The sequence below is a fragment of the Lissotriton helveticus genome, chromosome 8, assembly GCF_964261635.1.
Source record: "Lissotriton helveticus chromosome 8, aLisHel1.1, whole genome shotgun sequence".
Classification (NCBI taxonomy): domain Eukaryota; kingdom Metazoa; phylum Chordata; class Amphibia; order Caudata; family Salamandridae; genus Lissotriton; species Lissotriton helveticus.
In genome coordinates this window covers 75,626,340-75,639,825 of record NC_136069.1, presented here as the reverse complement: position 1 = coordinate 75,639,825, position 13,486 = coordinate 75,626,340, and the positions used below count along the sequence as shown (strand labels likewise).

The 13,486-nt window shown below is 44.6% G+C and overlaps 1 long non-coding RNA gene across 2 annotated transcripts in view; it reads left to right on the top strand.

The window, feature by feature from the left end:
• The window catches only part of LOC144771471 (uncharacterized), a 130,523-nt gene that overhangs the window by 77,279 nt on the left and 39,758 nt on the right, over positions 1–13,486 (top strand). The window contains exons 4-5 of one of the 2 annotated variants that reach the window (XR_013599295.1): positions 3,393–3,493; positions 8,289–8,425. This is a non-coding gene — a long non-coding RNA (uncharacterized LOC144771471). Of the gene's footprint in view, positions 1–3,392; positions 3,494–8,288; positions 8,426–13,486 lie in introns of those variants that run through there. The other variant, XR_013599296.1, reaches the window with a different exon arrangement.

The window sequence follows — 13,486 nt, the reverse complement described above, 5'->3', positions numbered from 1 at the left end:
TCTACAAGACTGCATAGAGCCAGCTATATTAACCATTTACTTGCACTTATTCACCAAGTTATATGGGCCCCCTTCTTATTTCCTCTTTTCTTTATTTATTATTCTGACAGCAAAAAAATTATTTTCTGCAATCTCTGTCCTGATGATGACCTGATTTAATGCAGTCGGAAGCTCCATCGACACAAATCAGCAGATTTACGGCTTCTTGCATTTAACATCCTTTTGTAAAATTGTCTCCTCCAATATTCATGTTTTGTGCCATTTTAAATCAATGCCCTTTCGCTGTTATCTTCACCTCTTCGAGTGCTGTTGACAATTTTCTCACACCAGAAAGTCAAGGTGCACATTTTGCAACAGGGTGAGATGTAAAGTCCAAGGTGCCCTTTTAGTGGAACACTTCCAAACACTGAAACACCCACCAGAGGGTCTCATATGGATTGTATTGGAAAAGGTAACACTGGGCCTTAGGGGTGGGTGACATTAACGCAATTCTAAATATATTCTTGAATGTTGATGGATTCACTCCCTAGACACCATACAGAATGGGCTAAATGAATTAGATGAAACCACTAAACATGTGTCTTGCATTAATACAGAATGATTTCAGCTGTATGTTTGATTTTGTTCCAACATGTCATATCATGTCATGCTGTGATGTTTTCTGATGAAATGTCTAATTCTTTAGTGTTGCGTTGCCTTTACTGTCTGAGTGTTTAAGATACTCCAACAAGTGTTCCCACAACTTACTCCAAATGGACCCAATTGATACTTTTATTATGGTTATTTTAGTCATTTGACCTCTAACCTACTGATTAGTATGATACAACACCACATGATGTGCTATCAATTGCTGGCTTGCTCTATACTCCTTGATGTGTTTAACGTGGCGAATTATCAAGAGAGATATACCATATATGTTGTGCCTCACAGAGGTCCACAATCCTCTTAGGCCCACATTACATTACTTATTTCCGCTTCTGACAGCACCATCGCGTATGACTCCCTTCAAGATTTTGGATATATCTACCACTTCTTCCGCACACATGTCCTGTGTACTAATTTGTATCAATTTTCTAAGTAACTGTATCAGGCATTGCATAACCTTTATTACCATCTCAAATAACCATCTCATATACCATCTTCCAATTTCAATACACTCTGACCCCAGTGATTCGTGCACCGAAGTAATTCATCAGTGTCTATCGCTGACACTTACTACTCCTGGCCGCCGGTGATAGCATTCAGCGACTGTACCTCTGACGCAAGCACAGCCGAGTGCCTACCCAACCGTAATCAATTTTTAGACGTGTACCTGCTGGCGGGTTAGGCTATACGACTGGAATTGTTCACGCTTCAAGGTACGAACTCCTCTTTTTTCAGCTGGCTATATCAATACATTGATTTTCGGAGATTATTTATTTATTTATTTATTTATTTATTTACGTACTTAAAGTTATTTATTTGTGTATTTTTGTAACTAATTGTTTTTAATGTAATTTAAAAAAAATGTATTTATTGAAAAAACAAAGCAAATTACATCACATACATCAACCAAATACAAAATAAACCATCATTTAAAATGCACAATATACAATAAATGAAAAAGTGGTCAACTCAAATAATCATGAACATTCCCAAAAGCATATTCGAGTGGAGCTGGATTGAAGGATACCAATTTATAAATAATCTCGTGATGTACAGTTAAAGTGTTTCATTATCGACAGCAAACTGAGAGGTATCAATAAAAGGACCACATAGCCAGACTCTACTCTTGTTCCTTGGGGCCCAGATCTTCATCCACTTATCCGGACAACCTCTACTTTCGTACATTCGGAGATTTTTTTAGATGTTCCTGGATTAATTCCGCCAGATGCTCACAGCCACAAAATAGGCTGATGCCTCACAGCGCATTGTTTGATGAATTAATTTAGTGAGTACATTATTCTGACGGGCCCATTTTGAGTTGTAAATCACCATTGGCCACGTATACTAAGAAAGATTTTTTTATTTCTTACTCAGCACCAACGCAGTCTACTAAGTGACTGGGCTTTTGTTACTTGCCTCACCGCCATAGGACCCTACGGGTCCATTGATGTATCTCTCCACCTATTGTTCCGGTGGACTTAAGGAGAACATTCAATGTCTTTTTGTCATCGCACTTTTCTAGTTACATACATCAGTCACCCATAATAATTTGGATATCCCTCTTACTTTGTATATATTCATAGGTGTCTTCCTATGTCCTGATGAAGACCCCGGTTTAAGGACCTAATGTACCTCTGTTGGTCTATGGGGTCGAAACGTCGACTGTGACTATGTACCTGTACTGATTTTGATTCACAGCATTGATAACAGCAATTACTTTACTGTATCTATCTGATGACTGTGTATTTCGATATATTATCAGTTAATATTGTATAAACACCCCCATTCCACACTTTCAAACCCTCACAAGAACACTTCCTCAAGCACGATTTCTCCTTGGAGCACCTATAATGTAAATGTACAGTTCAAATGCATGAGAAAAATGCTGATATAAATATACTTGAATTTGTGAAATTGTCTGTTAGTTTTTATAGGGGTGGTTTGATTGTTCTACTGGGCTATCCACTGTGACTGTCTTGTTTTTTGTACTGACATGTTTCTCATGAGCACCATGGGTCCACCACATACCTATTGCACATTCTCAGGGAAACAATAATGTTGTCCCAAAATTATTTTTGTTCCCACTGTGAATATAAACCGCGAAAATCAATCCTTAGTGTTTTCTCATTTTTCTGTGTAATTCTTTTACTTTGCGTGAATAATTACTAAAGTATTACCTGTTGAGAAATTGCTGTATGCTACTATATTCATCCAGGTCTCAACTGGGTCTATGGATTTTCTCCTGTTGTTGTTAATTGTTACATTTTTAGTATGTCCATAAGGAGTTCGGCAGGGCCTCGAGCTCCTATCTTGAAGGAGAAAAGTTGTGAAAGAAGTCAGGCGGCGAGGTGAGCTTGCGGTATCACTCCTGCAAAACTGAGGGCATGGCAGCAGTTTCAGTGGAGTCATTCCGTGTGGTAGGCCACATCTTCATGCTCTTTTTAATAGCCACTGATGCATGGAGTAGTAGACTCCACCATACTTACTCAGTGATTCAGTGGATCCAGCACTAGGTAACCATAAGTGTGCAAGCACAGAGAGAAAGCAGGAATGTGCCATATGTTAGAAATTATGGCACACTCTTGCTCTCTATTCTTCAAAACTATTAAACATCTCAATTGCAAAGAAAAAGTAAGCAGTGCAGAGGGATTGGGTCACTGAATGTTTCCAGTCTCTTTACCTTGATGTGAATAGGAAAAGACGACTGACGACTACTAAGATTGTTTTCTTCCTGATATTCTTCTTAGGGGAAAAAAGAAGATGGAAGTGATGGGTTCTATTTATCCAAAGACATTTGAAGCTGAATCTACAGAGTTCTCCCATGACAGAAAAGAGGTTGCAGGAGCAGGTGAGGTCTCTCTTGGTGGCTTATGACACATATAGAGGTGGGTCAATCCCCTTTGTAATCTCTAAAACTATCCAACAGCTCCCAGTTTTCAGTCTACTCACCTCCATCTTGTTCTTCCTGAATCTCACATGAGAATGATGAGGACGCGATGGGTTTTCCAGGAGATTCCTCCATGCCAAGGGGAAAATAAATACAGCAGGAGAATTAACAGTTCTGTGCACATGGGGATTTCCTGCTGTAAAACTGCAGTCTTCAAATTGGGTAGATTGCCTCATGGAATATTGCAGGGCTAAAGGGACGAATAGGTTCAGAGGATTGGGCTGATTTTATTGACACCTTTGATATTGTAATTCTTCAAGAGAGTTGGGCTCCTGATCCTATATATCGGGTAGGGTTTATACATTTTTACAAGCCAGCAATCAGGGGTCCAAAAGGCAAAGCCTCAGGGGGCTTAATAATATGGGTTAGGCAGTCTATTGGGTACAGACCAACTGAAATAGTAGTGGCTAACCCTGATCTCCTGGGTATTAAGCTTAGTAAGGCTGACCTCCAGGACATCATAGTTATCAATATCTATGCCCGAGGTCGTCCAGGTGGGCGCTGTCCGGCTATCTTGGATGAACTGGACTCTTACCTTGAGCAGATAGGAAGAGACAAACTCATCCTTATAGCGGGGGACCTCAACTGTACCTTGGAACCCCTGTTTAGTGATGGTGAGGATTTGGGGGCCGAGGAAGATGCAGTATGGAACATCCCGCCCCTATCTTTGACCGATCGCAAAAAGGCCACCGAGGCTGCTCTCCATTGGTTAGCGATGTGTTTGGAGTGGGGCCTGAGAGCGATAAATGGGCGAACGACCTCCGATAAGGATGGCCGACCAACTTTTGACAATGGGATCAGTAAAAGCCGAATAGATTACATCTTGGTCAAAATGGAATATTGGTCACTCGTGGACGATATGGAAGTCGTGGCCCGTCCGGAGAGCGACCATAACCCATTGTCTTTAAACTTGCTGCTCCCAGGTGACCCCGGTAGGCCCCCTTCAACATTATGTTTAACGGCGGAGGCCGTCCTGTCAAATTACAGAAGAAGGGTCAAATGGTGTAAGGTAGTGGAAGACCACACTTTGTTAGACGGCATTGCAACGGAAGTCTTGAGGACTCTGAGCGCCATCCAAAATTTGGCGCCCACTATGGATGTTGCATCTCAGATTAGTGATCTCCATGACCAGTGCTTTGTAAAACTCAAAACCCTTCTAACTATACCGTGAAAATGCGGGAAAGTGATGGTATTGGGTGCCCAGAAAAAATGGTACAACAAGAACTGTAGGGAGGCACATAGCAGCCTAATAAAAGCCATCAAATCTAGGGTCTCTAGTGAAATCAAAATGGCCCGTCAAATGTATAAAAAGGTACAGTGGGTTGCGAAGAGAGAATGGGACGAGTGTCATTGGTCCGATCTCCTCGAGGCTTGCCATTCATCTAATCAGGTAAAGTTTTGGGAAATTGTAAAATGGGGTGGGAACCCAGACTCCCAAATTCCTGTTAATCACGTCCCAGCTGATGTATGGGTGGATTTTTATTCCAGCCAGTTTAAGGATCCGGACTTAGAACCCCAAATTGGCCAAATATCGCGTGCACCTACGCCCGCAGTCCCCAGTCACACGTTATTCTTTACAACCTCTGATACTGAGTCTGCACTCAGTTTAGGACAATCGGGGAAAGCCCCAGGGATGGATTCCATCCCTGCTGACCTATTTAAAATAAATCTCCAACTATGGGTTCCCTACATAACTCTGATTGCCAATGCCATCGCAAAGGGGGGAAGGATTCCAGAGTCCTGAAAAGGGGCGGAAATTCTCCCAATTTTCAAAAAAGGGGACCGTTCGGTTCCGGGAAACTACCGTCCCATAAGTTTAATAGACTCCATACAAAAATTGTCGCCAGGATGGTTCTTGCTAGAATCCAGGGGTGGATGGAGATGGAAAATATTCTCTCCCCACTACCTACAGGCTGGCTTTAGATCAGGCACCAGCACCATCGACCAGGTTTTTAGATTCACCTTGATATACTGGAAGGTGGTGCTATTAGGCGGTGGATCCATCTATGCCGCCTTTGTGGATCTTAAGTCGGCCTTCGACCTTGTGCCTAGGGCAAAACTGTGGGATGTCCTAAGAAAGCTGGGGTTACCGCCCAAACTCTTAGACCTTGTGGTAAGATTGCACGAGGATAACTTTGCCAGGGTGAGGTGGGGTGGTCAAGGGCAGGTGACGGCAAGCTTCCCAGTGACGCGAGGTGTCCGTCAGGGATGCGTTTTGGCTCCTACCCTTTTCTTACTGTTCATCGACCAGGTGGTGAAGTTTTTTGCCAATACTACCACCGATGCTCCCACCTTAGGTGGGACAAAGTTTCCGATGCTTATATTTGCTGACGATACTTTACTCCTCGCAAAAACACGTAGGGGGCTTCAAACTGCACTAAATAGGTTCGAGGAGTTTTGTAAACTAAACGAGTTACAAATTAATGTCAGTAAGACCAAATTTATGGTTTTAACTAAAAATCGTCCCATCAAAAGTACAGTTAGCTTGAATGGCATTAGTATCGAACACATGGAGGTCATGACATATCTTGGAGTGACCCTAGACTACCGCCTACGCTGGAAACCTCAGGTCGACGCACTCCACCTCAAATTTGTACGGCTCACGGGCTGCCTGGTTAAGGAGCAACAAATGTGCCTAACCAAACGGGTTGCACCAGTTCTTAAGATCTATGAGGCTAAAATTAGCTCTGCCATTTTGTATGGGGCTGATCTATGGGGCTACATGGATCTCTCATTATTGGTAAAAGCCCAAAACAAATTTATGCGGAAACTGGTAGGATTGCCTCAATCTACGCCGATCAAACCACTCTTGTTAGACTTGGGCTGCAAGCCCATTAACGAGATGGCTCGCTATCGGCTAGTAGCTTTATGGAGACGGATCTGGACATCACCGGACCTGAGTCTTTTTGCCAATGAACTGGCGGAAGTCAAATCAGTATGGGGCTCTTTTAACATTCCCTGGCTACGGGAGGTAAAAGTGGTTTTGGAGGAGATGGGTCTTAATCAGTTATGGGTTTCCCCAGGGTCCACCTCCTTCCCCTCCAAGCAAGACTTTAAAGCAGTCTATCGGGCTTCTGTCAAACACTTATCTGTGGTACAATCAGATGCTTCTAGCCTGTCAGGCAGATATTTGGTTCACAAATTAGACCCCTCTCTGGAGACTTATTGGGACGTGATCACTAAGACCTTAGACAAAAAATTATATCACCAGTTTCGTGTGGGGTCTTTGCCAATAAGGTTGTTTACAAAGAATTGGTCCGCTCATTCAAATGACTCCTGCCCCTGGTGTCCTGACCATAAGGAGAGTGTAGGCCACCTTATTTTTGCATGCCCCGCTTATCATGCCCCAAGAAACAAATGGATTAGGCCCATATGCCGTAGATTGGAAGTTAGAGGGAGCACTGAGGCCTTGAGGGTGCTACGTACCAATACCTCTGAGATGGTGGTTGTGGGTGTTGCTAAGTATCTGGGGTGGGCATGGGTTATTAGAACTAGATATTTAAATGCTTCTTAATTCTGATTTTTTTTTATATGGGTGTTCATATATTAGGTCTTTAATAAATTGTTTAATCTTTTTTAGATTGATGAAATGTATTGTATATATGATGGTTTATGTGTATTGTTATATACGTTTTATTCTGCTTTGGCAACTGTCTTTTATGATGAAAAATCGAAATAAAGACCTATGAACTGAACTGGGTAGATTGCCAGTAACTAGCAAAGTAGTAATTGTCAAAACCGAAGAACAACAGGCCCCCGATAAAGTACCTTTCATGAAGTATGGATTAGATAGTGTTGTTGAAAATTCAGCTAGATAGGGTAATGCTAATATTGAGAAAGTCGATGTCACTATGAATAACGATACATTCATGTATATAACAGAAGTCTCATCTTTATTGACTAATTTGCCCGTTACGAACTCCAGGTCAACTAAGACTCAGAAATACGTAGTCAGACAGGTGCTGAGGCCCAGGCCCGATGTCACTGGTTGCTTAGTCATGGGTGGGGTGGCATGGAGCCGGGAGATCGACACACGAAGAAAAACCCCCAGATCAATCCCATAGATAGGCGCTGGGACACCACAATGGTCCAGGGAGATTGGCTCAAATAAAGCACACATTACCAGAGGGGTACGCACGTTTGCAAAACACCATAAATTCAGATGCCACATGAAGTTAGGAACACAAAGCCAATCAGGACACAGCACACACAGTACACACAGTGATCGACCACTCTCCATGCTGGACATTATTATTATTATTATAGGCTTTTATAGCGCGCTCTGTTACTAAAAGAATAGTATCCTGGCGCGGAGAGGGAGAATAAAGAGTGGAGGGAGACCCTATACATTGATGTTAAAAAGATAGGTCTTCAGTCCTTTCTTGAACAGAGTACATCTGAACACATTACCCACTGGCCGCATTGTGTTCATGCATGGTCACGGCCCACCTGGATTCCTCATCAAATACATTCATTTGTGGCTCCAAAGAGAGGTGTTCACATTCAATACCAAAAAAAGATCACCAAAATAATTTTATGGCATTCAATGAATTTTTATAAAAACCCATGTCAGATCAATTGTAAGTTGAGATAGTCCTCAGACCCTATGTCTGTAACTGTACTCCCAGGCGGACTGTTTAATTAAATGAACTGTTCCTGTTTTGCCAAACACCTCTTGTCACTTGTTTTTTTCAAGGTAGTTCATATTCAAGCAACAGGGCAAGGAAGAAGATGAGGAGCTAATGTCTAGCTTACTTACAGGTAATCTTCATAACTCAGATTTTTTTCTCCCTTGTCTTAGTGATAATGGCCATCCCTCCTTTGTCAGCCTCCTTCAGCTTTCTGACAATGGGGCTTGGCGGTATACAACCTTTAGCACGCATTTTTTACAACGCACTACCATTACCACGCATCTGTTACAACGCATACCATTATAACGCATAGCGCTTTGGGGCAATCTGACATAGGGAATGGCTAGTGAATAGGTTAATTTACTATCCAATAACCTTCCCTAGTGTCAACGGGGACTGGTGTTGGAATAGTAAATTAAACTATTCACTATCCAGCACCCAAAGCACTATGCGTTGTAAAGGTATCGCGTTGTAAAAAATGCGTGGTAATGGTATGCGTGGTAAAAGTGTGCGTGCTAACGTCATACATCCCCAGTCCAGAAAGTGGTCCTGGGGGCAGTGGCCTTTCTAGGAGGCACAAGGTTCGTGCTAGATAGAAAGTGAAAACAGCGTTGGGAGGTGGTGATTGTTGGGGAATGATTTCTAACATCAAGACACTGTGTACTGGGACGAAGAAGGAAGAATCAGAGTAATGAAGATTACTGATAAGTAATCTAGACATCCTTTACCTCACAGAGTGTGGGTTTGTTGGCTACCAACACTTTTGTGCTGAGGTCTGTGGCACAGAGGGCGTAACTGAGGATCCCGCAGCACCCGCAAACCAGGGGGGCCCTAGGGTTTCTTGTTTTGGAGGGGAACCTCTCTAAGTCCTGCCCTTGACTGCCTTGTAGAATGTGTGCAATGGCATGCAATGAGAAATAGTTAAATGCTCTGGAAAGCCACTCCGCTTTACTCAGCAGGTCCCTGCAGTGCAGGGGGGGTGGGCAACCATTCAGGGGGGCCCCACTGAGTCCATTTTGCAGGGGGGGGCATCATTTTTGCATTACTCCTGTGGTGGCACAGAGCACAACCACAGGATATTCAATGAGAAGCTGCACACAGGGGCTCAGAGCAAGTGAAGGAGAGGAGCTGTTTGAGGGTACAGGGTAGATACCAACCAAGGGCAGAGCAGCAGGAAACTGTGAGTGCAAGTGAAGGGGGAAGTTGTGTGAGGGTTCAGGGTAGATATCAATGGCAGAGCAGCAGGAGACTGAGAGAAAGTGAGGGAGAGGAGATGTGTGAGGGTACAGGGTGGATACCAAGGACAAAAGAAGCATCAGGAGTCTGTGAGAGCAAGTGATGGAGAGGAGCTGTGTGAGGGTACAGGGTAGATACCAATGGGAGAGAAATAGGAGACAGTGAGAGAAAGTGAGGGAGAGGAGCTGTGTCTGTGAGGGTACAGGGTAGAAACCAAAGGCAGAGAAATAGGAGACAGTGAGAGAAAGTGAGGGAGAGGAGCTGTGTCTGTGAGGGTACAGGGTAGATATCAATGGGAGAGCAGCAGGAAATGTATCGTTGGGAGTACCGACACTTCTCTAGTGCTGTGGAGAGTACCGGTACTCATGAAAACTAAGGCTCATTGCCTGTGCAGGTGAGCAGGAGAGGAATGTGTCTCTGGCAGTCAAGGCGCCACTTTTGCAGCCCCCGATCAGAGCCCCAGCTAAGCTACTCACCATCACGCTGTGCTTGACAGAGCAGGGTCCATTCAGGCCCTGTGCTGTCAATCACATTCACACCATCCTGTGCGTTCGTGCAAGCACAGGAATCATGCCAGTCAGTGTTTTTGACCGTAGAGGTACTCACGCAAAACTATCTGTGAATAAATATGTGTGGCAATGTCACAGCACCGTTTATAAATCTGTGTTTTACAATTGTGAAAAGTTTGCTTGTCCGTTCGCTAAGCATACAGATACTGCTATGGGAATTATGCCCTCAATATAACGTGAAGTAACTTAACTCTCTGACCTCACTCCTTTGAGTCAATCGGGATGTATAAAGCACGGATAAAAACCTGATAGGGTATCCAGTCCGGGGTGTTGTAACTTCATGTCGTGCGCACGGACTCAGAAATCCCGGCCTTTAAAGTGCTGTCCGTTCGTATGACGTGTATGGAAGACTCATGCCCCTGGTCGCCGCCAGGTGTCTGTTTACAAGAACAGGACAGCTGCCTCGTCCCGCTGCATGTTGTCGTGTGTACCTCTTGCCTCTTGGTTGCCCACTTTCAGCCTCTCTGGGCGGGCGCTGGGTCCCTCTGACTGCAGCCGCTGCGTCCCTCTGCCAGTAAAACAGAAGGCTTTTGCAAAGGGGGCTTAAGCAGAGAAATGCATGGCACGGGGGCGGGTGAGAAAGGGCTGTCGGTGAGATCAGTGCTGGGTGCTCTGCTACGGCAGCATGACCGAGTGCGCAGGCCTCGTCCGAGGGGTGCCTGGGGGGCATAAAACGGGGTAGCACGCGTGGGCCTCCCGGGCCTGGCCTGACATCCTGAGATTTCGCAGCATCAAGTGTGAAGCTCACTACACCCCAGTAGGACACCGTGGTCGTCTATCCAAGCCCAGGAAGTTTATAGTCTAAGCGCCTCACCAGGGGAAGGCAAGCACGGGCCTCAAAGCAACGCGTCTGGCTGCTGCGGCAATGCTACTTCTGAAAGGCCCGAAGGGCCGGGGCAGTCACGCGCCTTTGCATGGCAGGGGAAGAGTCCTTTTCAACGACAGCCCTCGAAACCTTCAAAAGAAAAGAAGTGTGGCCGGACACGTAGGTCCCGACGGAGGAGTAATGATACCGCGCCAGGCAAAGACGGAAAACAGACACGACAACGAGCCACGCAAAGATGGAAAACAAAGACAACAAAAAACAAGATGGAAAGAAGCCACGGAGACGACAATCGCGCAGCCCACTCCTGCAAAAGACACTTCGCAAAAGACCAAAACATGACGACGAAAAAAAAAAAAATCCGCCCAACGCCGCAATGACGTTCTACAAGGGGCGGAGAGGGAAAAAAATCGCCGGAACGCCCACGAATTGCCTCGGACAATGACGGACGCCTCTCTCTTCCAATGGCTAGCCTCCATAAAGAGTTGGGGTAACCATATAGTCAGATTCCACCTTCCTACAATCCCAAAGGCAATGTGTAAAGTATTTGTACCAACACTCACTGTGAAAAAACCACAAATGGACACCACACCAGTTAAGAAAAATTAATATCTTTATCTAAACTAAACAAGACGAAAGCAACAATAATCCAACATAAATATACTCAGAAGAATGTCTTTAAAAAAGTGTTTGTTGCAAAAATAAACTTGTAGATGGTAAATGCAACTCTTTTCTCTCAAAGTATCTTAGATACGCAACGCTGAACAAACAAAAGGGTCGCAGAGAAGGAGATGCGTCAACTCTTCCTGCGCCTCTGTTGCGATGCGACAAGATGGCGCCTCAATGCGTTGCGACGATCTGGTGCAATGCGATAAAATGGCTTCTCTGATGCGATGCGACAATGTGGATGTGATGCATGCACACCCGACGGCCGTGCGGCGAAATCAGTGGTTTCTTGAGCCGCGACCTCTAGAGAAACCTCTAGAAGCTTTACACACTTCTAAGGTAGAACTAGGCATACATATTGGAACTCAGATACCAATTCTTCTGTACACTTCTGGACTAGTGGACAATCTGCTAGAAAGAAGGTCTGCTGTGCTACTGAAAGGACTGCCACTATGTTGGACTGCTGCTTTGATGGAATGCTGCCCTGCTGTGCTGACCTGAAGCCTGCTTCCCTCTGGCCTGGGTGAGAAGGAGTGGATATGCATCTGTTGAACCAAGGACCCCAAGGGTTAGTTGGCTGGCCTCCTGAGTAGAGCCTCAGTGACAGAAGGCTCCAACAACGTTAAACCCATCACCTGGACTCTGCCATCTGTGAGTCCTACCCTGCTAGGTGGTTTCACCTCAGTTCTGGACCCTTGGAAGTGGGACTGTAGGTGCTGTGCCAGCCCATCTTTGGATCCAGCAGAACCAATGCATCTCCTTTGCTGTGTAGCACAATCCCAAGCAGAACCGATGCATCGTCTCTGCTGCAAAGGTTCACTCACCATAAGGGCTCCGCATCGACCTTGCAGCCCTCATCGGAACCACCACTGTGCATGCAGGCAGGCGCATCACAAATCTCTTGTTGACGGCAGCCTCAACGTCGACGTAGGTTCTCGCATCGCAGATTTGCAGCGCCTCCGAACCTTTTAATTGCTTCGACTGTGCAAGGCATCCTCCACCCCAGACTTTGAATCACAAGCCCTTGTAAATGGGACCTCTCATCCCAGCCTCACAACTCCCTGGTACCGGTCTATCTTCTTGGCCACATGATGCATCCTCTGAAAGGGGTCTCACAATGCTCTGCAACCAGGATTTAAGACACTGATGTTCAACAGGCCTAACTGAGTCCCTGACCACGCCCGCATGTCATCATGGTTGGCCATGAACTTGTGGCTTTGTCCGACCCAGCATGACCAGATATCCACAGTTGGCGCTTTGAGCTTTTTGGCACTATTTTCACTGAAGTCTTTAAAATTACATATCTCCAGGTCTACTGATTTGGTCTTGTTTTATATATTAAACTTTATTCTATTTTCCAATCTGGTCTGGATTCTTTTGTGGTGTGTTTTCACAGTGTTACTGTTTGAAGTGTTGCACAAATACTTTACACATTGCCTCTGAGTTAAGCCTTACTGCTCTGTGCCAAGCTACCGTAGGGTTGAGCACAGTTTAATCTAGGTTTTGCTTGTGCTTCACCCTGACAAGGATTGTGGTTCTTGATTGAGTAGAGTTTCACCCCCCCAACCAGTAAGCCTATTTCTAACAGTGCCTCACTTGAAAGTTGTGTCAGTGAGATTAGTGGAATGATATGCCTTTGTGAAAAGTAAATATTATCGTCTCCCTTGTCACAATCCCTACTATTTTCAGGTCAATCCTCATCCCCCAACCAGTCACCACCTCCCAAAGCTGTTTTCACTTTCTATCTAACACAACACTTGTGCCTCTAGCAAACTCCACTATATATATATATATATATATATATATATATATATATATATATATATATATATATATATATTACCTACTGGCGGTCGCCAGTAGGTATATATAGTTAGGATTTTTTCTCTATGGGTTTTTTGAAAATTCTATGTCTAATAACTTTGGCGTTTGTGGACGGAATTGGCTGAAATTTTCAGGAAAATGGCAC